The sequence below is a fragment of the Papio anubis genome, chromosome 5 (assembly GCF_008728515.1).
Source record: "Papio anubis isolate 15944 chromosome 5, Panubis1.0, whole genome shotgun sequence".
Classification (NCBI taxonomy): domain Eukaryota; kingdom Metazoa; phylum Chordata; class Mammalia; order Primates; family Cercopithecidae; genus Papio; species Papio anubis.
This window is the reverse complement of record NC_044980.1, coordinates 2,009,520-2,028,673: the sequence shown is the minus strand read 5'-3', so window position 1 is coordinate 2,028,673 and position 19,154 is coordinate 2,009,520.

Below are 19,154 nucleotides of genomic sequence, written 5' to 3'. Positions count from 1 at the left end.
GAGTGAGAAAAGAGAATCCTGTTCAGTTAAATTGCACCTGGCCCACACAAATGAAATATACGCAGATTAAGTGTTTTAAGTATTGTTATACTCATATAATAAAAATCTCATTTTTCCTTTTAATCTACTGGAAAGATGTCACCACGGTTAACAGTTTTGCGGCCTCGCATTTTGTCAGTAGTTGTGAGATATGCATTCTTGATGGCGTGCTGCTTCCGAATCCTGCAGAAGGGTGCAGATGCACTGGGTTGGCGAAGAGTGAAGCCCCCTCTCCCAGGTGTAGGGTGAACATGAGGGTGGAGGCGTCAGCTGGGGAGCTGGCCCAGGTGTCAGGTCTGTGGACATGCTGGAATGACAGGCACATGTGGAACAGACACCTGCACCATGCGTGCTCTGGGCTTTCCCCATGTTCTGGACAGGGCACATCCTCTAGAGAGTGAAGGAGTGCAAGTGTCTTGTGCTGAACAGGCCTGGCCCCTCCTGGCTCTGAGGTCCACTGGCTTGGTGACCGATGCAGATGACCAGTTGTCCAAGACCGAGGAAAGCAAAGATGAGGACGCTTTTCTCGGAGAGTTGTAGCAATAGAGATAATGAAAGCCATGCTTGCATTCAGAGGTCACCCTGCTCTGACCCAGGGCAGGTTCTCAGTGCCTCCATTGTGGGGTGAAAGTATTGAGGGCTTCTGCAGTCTGGGGAGGCCTGAGAGCATCTGCCTCCCACTGTTTAGCAGCAAAATTACCCAGGGGACCTATCTGGGTCCACAGTGGGAAAATGGCGGAAGTCAGACGTTCGTGGAAGCTGTGACAAGTTCATTCATTCATTCATTCATTCATTCATTTCACAAGCACCTAGTGAGATCTTTGTGTCCCCGGAGATGAGTGCACAAATATAGGAAGGGATTGGCTCTTGTCCTTCTGTCTGGGAGACACAGTCATGTGCTGACAACAACAGGGAAGGCCATAAATGCAGTCACAGAGGAACGTGCATTAAGGGAGCAAAACGCAGAGGATTCTGGCCTACCCCTGGCTCCCAGGGAAGGCTCCTGGACCCATCCGTCCTGAGCAGGGCCCTAAATGTTGCAGGAGGGGAACTGACAGGGAAGACAGGCTCTGGGCTACCTGCACCTCCACATGGCTGGGGACTGGGACTGTCTGACATGGAGAAAGGGTCACTCAGCATTGCCACGGACTTGTTGGAGCAGACTGAAGGCCCAGAGCCATGGTGGCTGCATGTGCGGACCCTGGACACACTGAGCGCCTCCGCAAGGGCCTCCTGCCTCCTTCTCTTTAGTTCCTTTGGCCCAAGTCCTGGGAGGCTGTCCCATAGTCTGGGTTTCCCGGGCAATGTGGAGATGGGGGCTTTCTCTTGGCAGCTCCCGCAATGATGCACAAACATAAACAGAAGGAGGTTCAGTGATGGACAGCCAGAAAAGATCCAATTGTCCAATTCAGGGAAAACAGATAAGCTCCAGTTCTAACTCCAGGAATCTATGAATATGACTTCATTGGACATGGATTTGTGGCAGATGTAATCAAGGTAAGATGAAGTCATCCTGGATTAGGGTGAGCCCTAAATCCAAGGGATGATGTCCTTATAAGAAGGCTCTGTGGATTGGCAGGGATGCAGGCACACACAGGAAGCTGGCCACCTGACGGCAGAGGCTAGATAAGAATGGCTGTTGGCAAATCAAGCGTGCCAAGGGTCACGGGCAGAGCCAGCATGTGGGAGAGGTGTGGCGGCTCCTCTCCTGGAGCCCCCAGAAGGAGCCAGTCCTGCCAGTGTGTGCACCTGCGGCCTCCCACACAGAGAGGATTCATGCCTCCCTGCTGTCTGAGCCACCCAGACTGTGGGTCTTGCTGCAAAAGCCGTGGCACTCAACAGAGTGAGGGGCATCCCAGCATGGTGAAGTCTGTGCAGAAGCCAGCACAGCCGCAGAAGCAGCCTGAAAAGCTGGTCGGGGAGGCCGCTGGTGCCCACCCAGGCCCCCTCCTGGCGGTGGAGGAAGAAGAGAAGTTGAGAGGCCAGGGGGACAAAGGAGAGGCCACTGCCTGGGGACATCGAAGGGTGGATGGGCAGAGGGGAGGTGGTCAGGCAGGACACATGGGTCCCTGTACTCAGCAGCCACAGTGCAGGACCAGGAGAATCCCACTGTTGCTGGAGGCACTGGGAGGAGGGCCGATGAGGATCTCAGTGCAATGAGAACAAAAGTTCTGAAAGAGTGAGACATGGTGCTGGGGGGAGCAAGTACCCAGATAACCCCACCCCAGGGACACAGGTGTGCCTTCCCCATCTCTGGGATCTTGTCACTGGAGGCCAGGATGTCCTCCCTGAAGACGCTGCACATTCGGCAGCTTCTCCCAATCCCCAGGTGCCTCTACAAAGGAAGGATGGTCCCCTGAGTGGCTGGCCAGGTCCCGGGGACTGACAGAAGGGTCTGAGCATAGACACAGTAATTTGGCCCAGAGCCAGAGGCACGGCATCCCTGACAGTTTTCTTCTGGGAGGAGTCAGAGCTCACCTGAGGCTGCTGTCTGCGCCCAGAGAAGAAAGGGGCACTAGTGACTATATGCCAGGGGCGGAATCAACAACTCTGTAGGAATAGCTTTACCTAATCTCACGCTTACAACACCCATGAGATGCCATGTTAAAAAGAGGAAATGAAGCTCTACTCTAACTCTCTGAAGCCCTGCTATTAGAAGCCAGCAGAGCTGAGGTCCACAAGGGTCTGGTCACTCATCCACGGAGTCTGAGCAAATGTTGCCCCCCCACAAGACAGCACCCGCGACCCCTCAGTGGGAAGGAATCCCTGGACACGTAGCTTCAGCAAACGCCCATGTACCCTGAGACTCAGGAAAGGAAGCTGATCTCCCAGCCGCAGTGGGCGGTGCTCGCTATGGGACACTGCTGAGTGCTTGGCCTCAGTGACCCATCTGCCCACCTGGCAATCCAGGGAAACCACGCGTGTTATTGTGTCCATTTTTGCAGGTGTTACTGTGCCCATCTTCAGATGCTGAAACTGAGCCCTGGAGAGGGGACGTCGCTTGCCCACAAGAAGAAGGTGGGTAGAGAACAGGGCAGAGGCCGGAGCCTGCATGGTGAGAGCCCTGGCTGTGGAGTTCTCTGAGATGAAGACCCAGGCTGCAGGTGGCAGGAGTGGCAGCTCCTAGGGTCGGGGGACACCGTCCAGCACCAGTGTCCTCACCTTCTTCACCTGTGGGGGCCAAGGCAGAAAGAGAAGCGAGGACAAGAAGGGGGAAGATTTTCCAGAAATAATTCCCCAGGCCCTCCGGCCTCTCCCCTGCTCCTCTGCCCATGGCTCCTCTAGGGCCTTCAGGTGTGGATCAAATTGCTCCTGTGGGACCCTCCTGGGGGGTAAGGGTGTGGGGCGTGTAGGCTAGCCCCACTCAGCAGAGAGAGAGAGTGAGGGACAGGTGAGGGGAGAGGCCGTGTCAAGGGGCCCTGCTGTACTGCTGAAGAGGGTGGATCCGGCCCCTGAGGCCCCTGTGCTTTCTGAGCCTGGGGTCTCCAGTTCCTCCCCAGTCCCTCTGGTTTTGCAGCATGGGCACCTTCCAGCCTTCGCTGAGGCCAGGGTCTCCTTCCCTAAGAGCCTGCTCTCGCTCTTATACCACTGCTAGGATTTCCAGGGAAGAAGAGGGGACCCGGAGGGAGCAGATGAGGCTGGTCAAGAGGAGTCAGTGAGGTGGGCAGAGAAGCAGATGGCAGCATAGGCAGCACCCACTGGGGAGCCCAGCCCACACCTGCACAGACACGCTGGGACCCTCAGTCCCTCCACATCCATCCTGAGATCTCCAGGCACGCGGCCCCACCAATGCTTTCCTGAATGCACTTGGTCTCTTGGGTGATAAGTGTTTGAGGGGGTTGTTTCTATGCCTTACAGACCCCCAACCCCTCTGGCTCCTTGTCCAACGCCCCCCTGGGGTGCCAAAGAACCGTTGCTGTGGGGGCCATGGCACCGTGGCTCAGTCAGCCCTGGGATCTCTTTGTGCGGTCCGCTTCGAGTCTGTGGCAACAATAAGGCTTTCTCGGGAGCTTTTCTTTCTTAAAGCGGTTAATGTTGCTTAAGTGTAAACCTACACCTGGGGTCATCAGCGGGGAACAAAGAGGGCTGTCACCAACGTCAGAATGCTCCAAGAAGGGGCCATTCTAATTTCTGCTCTCAAGAACAGAAGAAACGTCCCCGTCTGAGTGTGCATGACCGAAGTCCCACGGAGAGAAAGGTGTGCGGGGACAGGGGGTCTCCAGCCACCATCTGTCATCCAGCCTGTGAGTTTCGCTAGCCCGGGGAGCTGTCCCACGAGTAAATCAGGAAAGACGAGTGAGTGGCTGTCCAGCCGGCCTCCCGGCAGTCAGAAGATAGTTTTAGGAGCCTGTCGGGATATTCTGTGGCCCCAGGCCCATGGCGACTTTTTATTTCCAAGTCTGTTATCGATTTTGGTGTGAAGAAAATAATTCGGTATTGTTGCTTAAGGTGTCAGAGGAAATAAAAGACACACTTCATGTTTCATTTGCTAACAGATCTTAGTTCAAATTTGCCTTTTCGTGACAAGGGCAGTGCAAGCTACAGGATGGAGGCGTTTACTACCGAAAGGTACTGCCACCTTTATGAGACATGGCACGCTAATCGAAAACACAAGTAAACTGAAAATTAAATTTAAAAGCCTATAATTTAGTATCTTCCTTGCCAGGAGTGATGGCTTTCATTTGCGCACGGGATCCGGAGCTATCCAGGGTCAGAGTGGCGGGGCGGTCTCCAGGCCTCTTCCAAGGGCTGATGGAGCTGATTAATTTCTTGGAGCCAAGCTTTGTCTTCCCCAGCTCACTGAACAACTTCATTTCAGCTGATGAGTTCAAGTAGGGGTCAGAACAATCCTCATTTCTGACAACCCCACGAAATGGGAATTAATTTTATGAGTTAGTGCCACTGCGCTTCAAACGAAGCTGGAAATAGAGAAGTTAACATAAGCAGCCAAGAGAAAATCTGTGTGCAAATGCTTCACTTGATTAAAACTGGGGAAAATATTTAACAAGATACTAGCAGCCCGATATGAGAGGGTTCAAAGAATCAGAAATGTGCCAACAGGCCCTCTACCTTTGGTAAATACCAGAGGCACTTTACTGAACTTTTGTTCTTAGGGTTTGACATGAAAAAATTCTAAAGGAGGGCAGAAAAGGATCCTGGAGAAGATTAAACCGTTGTGACCACATCATTAAAAAATAATTTAACTAAAAAAAGAAAGCAAATCACATCAGATATGGGTCAAATACTATAACAATTAGGACTGCAACCAAATGTCTTCTACAAATTCATCCAAACGTTGGTTGAGTGCCCCTCAGTTGCCAGGCACCCAGGGTCCTCCAGAAGACATGAGCACACTGTCACATGTACACATAAGGCTCTGTTCTGGGCTGAATTGTGTCATGCCAAGTTCATGCGTGGAAGCCCTAACCCCCAGTACCTTAGCTTGTGACGGTGTTTGGAGGTGGAGCCTTGAAAGGTATGATTAGGTTCAATGAGGTTGTTTGGAGGGGGAGCCTTAATCCATTATGACTGGTGTCCTTAAAAGAAAAAGAAATGGAGACACAGGAAGGCACAGACGGACAAGCACAGGAGGACACAGACAGAAGACGCCGTCTGTGAACCAGAGAGAGAGGCCTCTGGAGGAATCAGCCCATGACCGTGGGTGTCCAGGCTCCATGACTGCGAGAGAATGCATTTCTGTTGTTTAAGCCACTGCGTATGTATACCTTTGCTGTGGTCGCCCTAGCGAACCCGTGCAGGCTTCTTCGTTATAACCCACTCCCCGCATCTGTTTACTTTAAGAAATAATAATAATGGCCGGGTGTGGTGGCTCACGCCTGTAATCCCAGCACTTTGGGAGGCCGAGGCAGGTGGATCACCTGAGGTCAGGAGTTTGAGACCAGCCTGACCAATATGGTGAAACCCCGTCTCTACTAAAAATACAAAAATTAGCTGGGTGTGGTGGAGCACACCTGTAATCCCAGCTACTCAGGTGGCTGAGGCAAGAGAACTGCTTGAACCCACCAGGAGGTGGGGGTTGCAGTGAGCCGAGATCCTGCCACTGCACTCTAGCCTGGGTGACAGAGTGAGACTTTGTCTCAAAAAAAAAAAAAAAAAAAAAAAAAAGAAAAGAAAAAAAAGAAATAACAACACCACAATATATCTCTGGTTCTGTGAATCTGGATTGATCCCAGGGAGTGCCTCAAGGTGGACATTTCATACGCTCGTCTCTGAAGCCTCTCTTGCCTCTGGCTCCTGTGTCCCCCTTTGCTAGCTAGAAAGCCAGGGTATTAGAGGATTTTTTCCAGGTCATGGTCTGAGGTCCCATTCGGAGTACTTCAGTTCCAAGGGCAGCCAGTCTTGTACTCAGTCCTAATCCCACTCTACTGTCCAATGTACCCAGGTCACCCTGCTCCCACTGGCCCAGCTCCTGCTCCCACTGTCCCCAGGGCCAGACAGACCCATCCGGGAAACAGAATCCCAAATGAGACAGAGAGACTGAGTCATTTACCCAAGGCCACCAGCCCGGGAATGTTCCAGGCTTGGGACCTGGTGCCCTGACTCCCCAGCCAAGCTCTGTTGCTCCATCACCCTCCACACACTAACACTTGGCTGGATGTCCAGGCAGGCAGGAGAGGAGCTCACCACCTGGGCAGGGGCCAAGGATGCTGTAGGGTGTAGAGAGTTAAACCCCTTTCCAGGTCCTTCAACCACCATGAGAAAGGAAGGGGCCTGTTTTTTCCCAAAACTCTGACTCAGAAAGGCCCAGAGGCAGGAGGACATCTCTGAGTGCGAAGAGAGGTCAAGACTTTCCCGGGAGCAGGCACAGAAGGCAGCCCGTGCAGACGATTAAGAGCAGCGTCTCCATTCTCTGCTCCCCGTGAGTCTGCATCACCTCAGCCCACTTGTGAAGTGTGATGCCAGATCCAACGTTCATGCACGTCTGGCCATCCCAGAGTGAAAAGCAGAGTGTCATTTTCGAAAGCCAAGGATTTAGGACGGGAATCTTTCCTGATTACTGTATTAGTGGGATGTCTTAAAATAATCGGTGAAGAGCTCATATCTTAAATAATACTCATGGCCTATTAGAATGAATGACTCTCTATAAAGTGCTAACCTGGTCAGTTAAAATAATCTCAACAGCAAGGGAACAAATCTCAGCCCTAACTAGAATGAGCCTCTAGAAAATCTGACTCAGCTCATAAGAAGCACAGATGCTGGTTGCCTGGGCTCCACCCCTGTGAGTTCTGCAAATTCTGAGTACGGGATGGGGGTCTGCAGTGTGTCTTCATTCACACCTGGTGAGGCCAGAGACTCCCTTCTCTCTCCCCAAAGCAAGCTTGCCTCTGCCTCTCAGCTGTCCACAGGAGTCTGGCTTCCTCAGCCCCAAACCAATTATTGACAAGGCCAATGTGAAGGTTACCATTGCTCTATTATCTGTGGTGGTGCAGGCAGCAGAACCGGAATCATAGAGAATTTCAAACATGGAGCATTTGGGGGGCCGAGACTATCTATTCAAGAGAACTGGAACCACCCAATCTAGAGAACTAGAATTACTCTAGAGAACTAGAAATACCCACTCTAGAGAACTAGGATGACCAACTCTAGAGAAATAAAATTACCCACTCTAGAGAACTATGATTACTCACTCTAGAGAAATAGGATAACCCACTCTAGAGAACTAGGATTACCTACTCTAGAGAAATAGGATTACTCACTCTAGAGAACTAGGATCACTCACTCTAGAGAAATAGGATTACCCACTCTAGAGAAATAGGATGACCAACTCTAGAGAACTAGGATGACCCACTCTAGAGAAATAGGATTATAGACAACTAGGATTACTCACTCTAGAGAACTAGGATTACCCACTCTAGAGAAATAAGATTACCCACTCTAGATAACTGGGATTGCCCACTCTAGAGAACTGGGACTCTTCATTCTAGAAAATTAGGACTACTCAATCTAGAGAACTATGATAACCCACTCTAGAGAACTAGGATAACCCACTCTAGAGAACTGAGACTGTCCACTCTAGAGAAATAGGATTACGCACTCTAGACAACTAAGATTACCCACTCCAGAGAACTGGGATTGCCCACTCCAGAGAATTAAGATTATCCAATCTAGAAAGCAAGGCTTACCCACTCTAGAGTACTAGGATTACCCACTCGAGAAAACTGCGACTACATACGCTAAAGAACTGGGGCCACCTGCTCTGGAGAATTGGGACTATCTTCTCTGGAGATAGTTGAACATGGGTGGCACAGCCCAGCTTCAACTCTTAGCAAGTATATTGTATGTGCCTGTGAGGGCGTGTGTTTGTGTTCATGTGTGTTTGTGCATGCATGTATATGTGCTCCAGAGTGTGTGCATGTGTACATATATATGCACCAGTGTGTGTGCATGTGTGGTTTTATGTGGGTGTGCATGCTCATGTGTGCATATATATGTGTATGTGTATTCGTGTGGATACATGTGTGTACCAGAGTGTATATGTGTGCTTGTGTGTACATTTGGTATACTTGTGTGTACATATGTATGCTTGTGTGTGTGTGCATGCATGCTGCCTGAATCACAGCTTCATCTGGATACAGATAGACCAGAGCTATTATAAACTACAGATCAAAAACAGTAAGTGTTTTAAAAGGTAGAGTTAACATCACATCATTGTTGTCTACATTTATGTTTTCATAATTTCCCGGTGGCCTTGAGGCTTGTCCGTGGTGTGTAAGAAAGGTAGATGGCAGATGTCTTATACTTGGAGTTAGTAACAACATTTGACAATCGAAGAAGCTTTAGGAAGCTGAGGCCCAGAAAAGCATTTCAAATTTTATGTTCCATAATGCACTGCTGCTGTTTATCAGCTGTAAGTTATTTGCTGTGCCGTTTCCATTTTGCTGTCTTCTAATTTATGAGGTCAACCACAGCCATCTATACAGATTTCCACACAGACACAGAGATGGAATAAACACTGAAGACAACGCAATGATGGGACAGGTGCCTGAGCAAAGACACCGAAATTCCACCATTCTCTAGGTTCCTTGAGTCCATCTCCAGACAGGGACGTGGTGGGAGCCTTCTGTCCCAGGAGAGACTCAGTCACATCAGATCCTGTACACAGCCTCTTCCCTCTTTACTCTTCCCAGTTCTGAGCCAGTGCCGGAAGAGAGGAGAGTCTCTTTCTCCTGAGATGTGAAACCAACGGTCCAATCTGATGTGGTCATAAAGGTTGCACAGAGCTTTTCTCCCCGAGAGGAGAGCGCATGCTGGACGCCTTCCAGCTCAGTTAATTGCATTCCAGCCGCCATGGAGCCACGATCGCAGCATCAATGGTACATTGTGTCTCATGCCCTAGTAAGTCGCTTGAACAGCCTCCCCCTACCCTCAACATGGCTTGATTTCAGGGCATGGTAAAGTGATTCTTCATAAGCATATTTCTTCTTTGCACTCTAAGAAGCTTGTAGAGACCAGGAATAATAGAGCACAAAGGATCTGAGATTCTCAAAATTAAAAAAAAGGAAAGGAAAAGAAACTTGATTTCTACAAAAAGGGTAACGTGATCGCGCTTTAACGTTTAGGGTCAACAGAGAAAATTAGCCCTAATTCATGAACCCAGGGTCTAAATAAATTAAACAGGTGTGAAAGAAATGGCATCAAAGGAAAACAGGAATTTCAATAAAGAATCGTGACTTACCTGACGGAGCCTCAGTAGCCTGCTCAGTATTCCTAGACAGGCGTCACCAGAGTAAGAGGCGTCTCGGAGTCCGCAGGATGGCAAAAGGAACAGAGGCTTTAAAATCTTGTTTCAACTGAGGGTCTGCTCACCTTTTCCTGGAATCTCTTCCCTGCCCCCTCAGTCTTTCCACTCTGGGACTTCTGTTTTGATTATCTAACTGCACTGTCCTGTGGCGTGTCCTTTTTAAAACAGAAAACATCATCAACCATTGACATCAATCAAGAACGAAATTCTCTGTGAATTCCCGGCACAGCATTTGACAGATGAGGAAACTGAGGCATGGTGACTTACAACCTATAAAGAATGCGGCTGGGTTCAAGGCCATGGACTCACTCCAGAGCTCATGACCTTAACCACTAAACAATTGTTTTCTCCCCTAAAAACCGTATTTATTTTCTTTAGCTGAAATAACCGTAAGTGGCCTTTGATTTCCATTCCCTTATTACTCATGGCTTCAAATCTGCTCTTAAGTCATTTCCAAGATTTGTGTACTTCATTATTCCTGCAGCATCAGCGACCAAGGACATTAAAGGAAGACACAGGTATCACACGTACACACTCACATACACACACACACAAAAGGGAAGCACACACACACATCACATGCACACAGACACACATACACACACACCAAAGGGATGCACACACATGCACACAGACACACACACAGACACTCATGCATACACACACCATAGAGGCATGAACACACACACAGGCACACACACACTCAGACACACATACACACTGACACACACACAGACACACCATAGAGGCATGCACACACACAGACACTCACATACACACAGACACACACAGGCACGCACACACACAGACACACTGACACACACAGACACACCATAGAGGCATGCACACATACACACACACACTGACACACACAGGCATGCATGCACACACACAGACACTCACACATACACAGACACACACCATACAGGCATGCACGCATGCACACAGACATACACACTGTACAGGCATGCACACACAGACACTCACACACATCATACAAGCATGCACACACACACACATACTGACACACAGACACATCATAGAGGCATGCACTCACACACACACATACTGACACACAGACACATCATAGAGGCATGCACACACACACATACATACTGACACACAGACACATCACAGAGGCATGCACACACACACATACTGACACACACAGACACATCATAGAGGCATGCACACACACACATACTGACACATTAGATACATCATAGAGGTATGTGGTCATTGTCCACACACATACTGGATATTAACATGAGACACATCATAGAGGCATGCACACACACACACGTAGACACACACACACAGACACACAGACACACACCATACAGGCATGCACACACAGAGACACACACATAACACTCATACACAGACACACCATACAGGTGTGCACACACACAGGCACACACACCATACAGGCATACACACACACAGAGACACACACACAGGCACTCACACATGCACACATCATACAGGCATGCACACACACACACGCTGGCACATACACATACACACACCATGCAGGCATGCACACACACAGACATACATAGACACAGACACGGGTGCCATACATACATGACTACAAGCACACACCCACACATACACATACACACACAGACACATACATGCACACACACAGATACACAGACATACCCATAGACACAGACACATGCAGGCACACACAGATACACACACATACACAGACACACACACAGACACACAAGCACACACACAGAGACACAAGCACATATAAACAGACACATCATGTACACAGATACACACACATATATACCACACACATGACCCACACATATACACAAACACATCACAAACCACACAAATGCACACATCATACACACCACACACATCACACACCAGAGCTACCCAGGATTGCAGTTTGGTGGGGATGAGACCACCAGCTAGTGACCCGAAAGGCCTGCGTTAGGAGACAAGCAGGTGAGTGCTGGGCAGCTGGATGCTGGGCTGGTGAGTGCTGGGCAGGTGGGTGCTGGGCAGGTGAGTGCTGGGCAGCTGAATGCTGGGCTGGTGAGTGCTGAGAAGGTGAGTACTGGGCAGGTGAGTGAGTGCTGGGCAGTTGAGTGAGTACTGAGCAGATTGGTGCTGGAAGTTTAGTTTGTGCTGGGCAGGTGAGTGAGTGCTGGGCACATGAGTGAGTGCTAGGCAGGTGAGAGTGCTGGGCAGGTGCGAGAGTGCTGGGCAGGTGGGGGCTGGGCAGGTGAGAGAGTGCTGGGCAGGTGGGGGCTGGGCAGGTGGGGGCTGGGCAGGTGAGTGATTGCTGGGCAGGTGGGTGCTGGGCAGGTGTGTGGTGGGCAGGTGAGTGCTGGGCAGGTGTGTGCTGGACAGCTGTCTGTTGAAAAGGGAGTATAGACTGCAAAGCTGGCCACATCCACGTGGAGTCAGAAGCCTGTGAAGACGCTGGAGAGGTGATGGCCTGGCTCATCCTGGACACCCACATGCTGGCAAGGCCACAAACAGGAGCCTCCTTTTCTTCTCACCTGCTGCTGGAGGGGGAGCAGAGACAAGGTCATGGGGCAGGGGAGAGCCCGCTGGCCATTTCCGTAAGAGAAGAGGGAGCATCCACCATCCACGGGCACCGTGACAGGGCAGACACCAAGTCCCACGGTGGAAACACAGCTTCCTGTCCTCCGAGAGCTGGTACCCAGGGTGTGGGGGCCATTGAAGGTAAGATGCGGGCCAGCCGTGAGAGCTAATAGAGTAGGGTGCAGTGCAGACTGACCATCAGACAAACTCGGGACTCACCCTGGACGGACGAGGGGTCCCAGTCTGGGAGGAAGAGCAGGGACAGCTCAGGTAGGGGGGGAAAGATACACTCCAGGCCACCATCAGGAGGGACGGGAAGTGGACTGAGGGGAGCCGCCGCCCACACCCAGGCCCGGAGAGGATGCGCAATGCAGTGCTCTGCCCACTAGGAGCGAAGGAGAAACCTACCAATGATGTCACCCTCGTAACTTTTTCAGAAAGCTAAGTGTTGTCGGAGAGCATCTCCTTCCTGTAGTTTCTGGGATTACAATGTGCCCTTTCTTTTTACAGATAACAAACGTTCTTTTAAAACAATATTCTTGCTGGACAAAATAAAAACATGTCAATACCATTTGGACTCCTAGATTATTATCGTTTTTAATGTGATGCATCATAAAATCTATACATTTCTTCTTATGGAAATTCTTCTTGCAAAATGTTTGAGAGTAAACAGAGAACAAGAAGGGTCAAGAGCGTCTGGATGTTGTGTTCTAAGGTGGGAGGAGTCCGAGTGTGGATTAGGTGGAAGGGCTGAGCCAGTCGGGGAGCTCTGAGGCAAGGAAAAGGAGGGATTATGGATGAAACCCTTCCCTCTAGAACACGCTCTGTAGCCTGTCCTTGCAAATAATCTAGGATGCAGAAAAGACCCACCTTCCAATGTATAATCAGGAGCAAAATAAATTAAAAACATTTTTTTCTTTCTTCCCCACCCTGCCCCAACTGGATCCACCTCCCTAAGTGAATACTTCCGTGCCTGTGCCTGGGGCCATTTCTGTCAATGGGTGACAATGAAATTATTCTAGCCCAGGGCACATTTTATTTACATAATTGTTCTTTGGGCAAATGCCTCCACTTTTCTGCAGAAACCCTGGCTCTTTTATTGACATCATTCTCAAACTCCCACTTCCCCTCCCATGGCTCCTATCCCTGAAAATAATTACGAGCTTTGATATACAAGAAATTATTACCCACTGATTTAGATAATGAAATAATATAAACTGCAGCAAGATGTTCTATGATTCTTACATACTTCCTGCTGTCTCTAACATCATTTAATGATTTTTTTTGATTTTTGTTGTAAAGTAAAAAAAAAAAATACTTCAGATTTGAAACACAGCAGAGACATCAATGCTAGGAAGCAAAGAAGGCATTTTATCTTATCTTCTGTATAGTAGTGAAGCAAATTTAAAAAGAGAAAAATCTTCAAAGCCAGTGTGCAATCAATGATTGAATGATTGCATGTTTTAATGAGAATAAGGCTTTTTCTTTTTTTTTTCTTTTTTTTTTTTGGTGAGAAAGCCTACCCTGTTTGCAAAATTGGTCAATCAACTACTATTTCATGAAGCCAGTCTGTTTCTGGAGAAACCTGTCTCATTTATCAATTCATCTTCCTATCACCATTTTGTATCATCAAAATATGTGTAAATAATAATTAAGAACTGTATATCAGGAGGAGAATAACCATTAAATACCCTTGGCATAATGTAATATTGTATATTTGATGGATAAATGGTGTTTCTCAAATTTTAACATAGCTTCTTCTAATGGTAAAAGTAACTCAGATTTATTATAAAAAGTCACACAGTGTTGAAATGTATAGGAAGAAGGTAAAAGATACGCATCGAACTGTCAGAGAGGTAAAACTTTTCCTCTTCCTTCTCGGGTTCAGTGACTAGAGTCCTGAAAATTTAACTGACAAAAGACAGATTAATAGAAAAGAAGTACAAAGCTTTAATGTTTTAGGTGCAAAAGAGTTCACCGAAAGGAAGTAAAGCTCAAAGAGGCAGTTACGCTTGGGGCTTGTACACCACTTTACAAAGGAAAGATGGCTTGGGCTTCAAGGGATAAAAATTGTGAGAAGGTGACTAGGAAATGTGTGGTGGAAGCTAAAGACAGGTGTGAGACTCCTCTCCGTGGGTCTCCAGTACTAAGAGTTGCTCTCCTCTCACTGGCATGAGCCGGGGACACCTTCACAGAGGGAGATCATGCTCCTCTTTTAAGCAGAAAAGGGCAGAGAAGAGAACTCTGTGTGCATCTGTTGAGTCTCGGGTGCCTTCAGATCCACAGAATCCTCATGCCAAAGTTGCATATTTTGGGTTTGTATTCCGATCCCCCTTTCAGTTTCAAGTACAATAAATAGTCTCTGCTAAAATTTACCCATTAAAGAAAAACAACAACAACCTATTATTGCAGAGATGGTTTTCTAATGTTCCAAGAAGGCAAGGATTCTCATTTTTTTTTTTTTTTATCAGGGATGTAAGTTGTTGCTGTGTAACAAAAGACTCAAAAAACTTAGTGGCTACTAACAGACAAACACAAATAACAGCTGATGATTTCTCTTTGGGACTGCTGGGCAGCTGTTTCTTCTGGCCTGGCTTGGCTGACCTCTCTGGTCAGCAGCACTCTGGCCAAGCTATCTGGCTGTTCTGTGATGACTGCTGTCACATAGTTGGTGGTTCCACCTCTGTTGACTGAGCCCCACTCCACATGGCATCTTATTCTCTGGGGACGTATCCCAGGTTTCTTCACAGAGTGGTCACAGAGTTCTCAAAAGCAGCCAGTGAATGTGAGCCCCCATGTGCAAGCTCTTTTTAAGCTTCTGCTTGAAGCATGTTTGTGTTTTCCCATTGGCCAGAGCAAGTCCCAAGTCAGAATGATTGTGGGAAGGACCACCCAAGGGTGTGGATACAGAGGGACGTAGGTCATTGGGAGTCTTATTACAACAATCTACCACAACATCTATTTTTCATCTTCCTGTTCTTGAAGTAAGTCAAAGTAGTTCTATAGGTCAGTTGTCCGATGTCATGATCTTCCCTTGGCAATCACTAGAAGTCCACTCCTTACGACTCTGCCACGCAGTTCACAGCCTTCCTCTCCATTCTGTATCCTGCCGTCATTGAGGGTGACTTGCAGATCCACAACCTAGTTTGTTGATTCTTACTCCACAAGCCTCTACCATCACCCCAGAGACCATATTATCCCCTGGAATACTCCCCCTGCCAATACAGATGCAAGACCCTGCTGTAGTTTTCACTCTGGACCTAGCTGGCCCGGATGGCTTATTTTCTTTCCCCATTGAATCTATGCCATCACTTTAACCACCCCATTTCCAGTATCTTTAACCTCTTCTTACTCTTTATCCTGCCTCCATAATGAAAGTCTCTGAACTACAATCCATTTAGTGATTTTCATCCTATTCTTCCCCACTTGCTTAAGAAGTTCACCCTGTGTGGGCTGTCCTTCCTCATCAGGGCCACTGCAGACCATCCCTGTGATCCTCACCTATCACCCCAGCCCTTGTGAGCTGTGTGCTATGCCCTAGACTTGAGAAAACTCAGCTACCAGGAGAGGATGCTTAATCTAAATATGCATTCGTCAAAAAATGTGTCTTCTCACTCCTCCCTTCTTTCATTTAGGTGTTGGAATCCCATTGCTCACTCTGAACACCGGCTATTGTCTTTCAGGTTTTTTAAGTCATCTTGGAACTATCTCGTCTCCACAGGTGTGTGCCTATGTGTGAGCGGGTGCTTGATATTTTCATTCTTTACACAAACTCAATTATGTATCATCTTAGAAACACAACAGCAAATCAAACAAACTCATGTTTTCCTCAGCTCCAACTCTCATTTTCTTTCATCTTTACAACTAAGTTCCTTAAAAGAGCATATTACTTAGTTTTCATTTCCTCTCCTGTCATTCACTTTTTAATTTGAAGTATAGCATGAATAACCACTCATAGGAAGTGTGCCAATTGTGAGTGTGCATTGAACAAATTGAGGAATTTGTGTCTTTGAATGTGCTGTGTACTCACTGCCCAAATCAATAAGAGATAAAAAATGTTCAATCCCAGTTGTCCCTTCCCTGACCAAGGGTAACCACTCTTTTAATTTTTATCACAATCAATGAATTTTGCCTTTTTTCAAGCTCCCTATAAACAGCCGTTTGCAGCAGGTGAAGTTTTTCTGTCTCACTTTTATTGCTCGGCATCAGCTTTGTAGAAGTCATGGATGAAGCCATCAGAATTAGTACTTTACTCATTTTTACTGTTGGGTAGTGTTATATTCTATGACTATGTCAAAATTTTTACACATTTTCCTGGCGGGGATTTTTTAGTATTATGAATAAAGTTTCTATGAACATCCTTTTATGCATGTTTTCATGGACAAGTATGCTATTTCTCTTGGGTCTATGCTTAGAAATGGAATGGCTGGTACATGAGGTAGAAGTCTATTTAGCTAGTATAGTTATGTCTCATCAAACAACTCCAGAAAGGCTGAATAAACTTACCCACTAAAATCAGGGTAGGGAAACTACATTTCCTCTGTATCCTGGACAACACTGGGTATTATCTCTCTTTTTCATTTTATCCCTAATGATGCATTTGTAGTAGTGTCTTATCATTGGTTTAATTTGCATGTCCTTGGTGATTAATGATATGGAGGACATCTTCATATATGTATTAGCTCTCCGATATCTTTATTTTATTCAGATCTCATTTAAGTCTTTCTCTCTTTTGTAACTTGATGTTTATCTTTCCTTATTGATTTATACGAGTTTTTAAACATCCTGCATATGAGTCCTGTGTCAGATATATTTATTGCAAATATTTCCTCCCAGTGTGTGGCTTAAAAATTTATTCTCTCATTACTGTCTTAGGATAAACAGAAATTCTCAACTTTTTTTCATACACATATCAAATTCACACGTAACAGTGGTTAGAAAGGGCCATCCTATTGAATTATGGTCTGCTCTTCATTTATTTGGTCTTTTCAAATTTCTCTCAGCTATGCTTTTCAGCTTTCAGTGTAAGAATCAGGTATAACCTCTCTCAGATTAAGTCACAGGTGTTTCACGTTCTTTGGTGCTAAGATCAAGGGTCAGCAAAGTAAGACCTGTGAGCCAATTTGAGCCTTGCACCTGTTTTTGTATGGCTTATGATCTAAGAATAATTTTTTACATTAAAAATGTTAAGGAATAACAGAAGAAAGAGAGAGAGTATGCAACAGGCATCCTATGTAGCCTGCCAAGCATACCTTATCTACCTGGTCCTTTACACAAAAAAGTTAGCTGATCCCTGATATTTTACAAAAACGAGTCTCCCAATCTTTGTCACTTGGGTATAACACACAGTTTGCGTTCATACTGACTTTAATTCATTGACTTTGTTAAATCCACTTATTAATTTTAATAGTCTTTATTTTGGGTTTACTACAAACACAATCTTGGTAAATAAGGGGAGTAATTTTCTTTCCAATTTTTACAACCTCTTTTTCTTGCCTTATTGAATTTGCTTGAATCTCTAGGACACTGCTGAATGGCGGTGAGGGGAGTGCACATTTCAGAGGATTCCCAGTCTTAGGGAGGTCGTTACATCATTAAGCACAATGCTATCTACAGGATTCTTCGTTTTAACATCTTTTAAAAAAAAAGTTTCAACTTTTATTTTATTTATTTGTTGATTTTTTGAGGCAGACTCTCATTCTGTTGCTCAGGCTGGAGTGCAGTGCAGTTTTGTTACATGAGACTATTGTGTGCTGCTGAGGTTTGCAGTATGGATCTTGTCACGCAGGTAGTGAGCTTAATATCGGATAGTTTTTTAACCCACTCCCCTCCCTCCACTCTGTAGTACTACACAATGCCCATTGTTCCTTCCATTCCTAATTTTCTGAAACTTTTTCTAATGATCAGGAATTGAATTTTATCAGATGCTTGCTTTATAGTCATTTAAAAATGATCATGCAGTTTTTCCCCTTTTTTCTGTTAATATGGTGAATCACATTGATTAATTTTCAAGTGTTGAAGGAAACATATATTTCTTCAGTAATCTTGGTTAGAATATATTACCCATTTTGTATATTACTATTCTGTTTACTACTGTTTTGTTCAGGATTTTTGTTTCTATGTTTATAAAAGATATTGGTCTGTAATTTTGTTGTTGTTGTTTTAATGTTCTTGAGAGATTTTGATTTCAGGGCAATACTCATCTCATAAAATGAGTTTGGAATTACTTCTATACACAGGTTTTCAGAAAATGTCTGGGTATGATCAGTTCTGTCTCTTATTTAAATATTCCAAAGAATTAACTTGTGAAACTTGCTGGGTCTGAAATTTTATTAGTGGTCAGCTTTTTAATTATGGATTCAATATTGTAAACTGACATCAGATTTATCTGAGTTTGTATTTATTCTTGTGTCAGTTTTGATATGACATATTTTTCCAGGAATTTGTCAATTTCAAAGAATGCACATTTCACATGTATTAACATAAAGTTGTTTATAATAGACTTACTGTCTTTTTGATGTTTGTATGATCTGTAATGACACATTGTCTTTATATCTAAAGTACACCTCTTGCAAACAGCAGATATTTGGATCTTATATTTTTTACCCAGCATAACAATCTTTGTAATTTAAATGGATTTTGTAATCCATTGACATTTGGATAATTACTTATATATTTGGATTTAAGTCAACAATCTGAATATTTGTTTTCAGTTTTGTTTGTCACTCTTTTGTCTTTGCCTTCTTTTGGCTTAATTTTTTATATGAATTATATATAT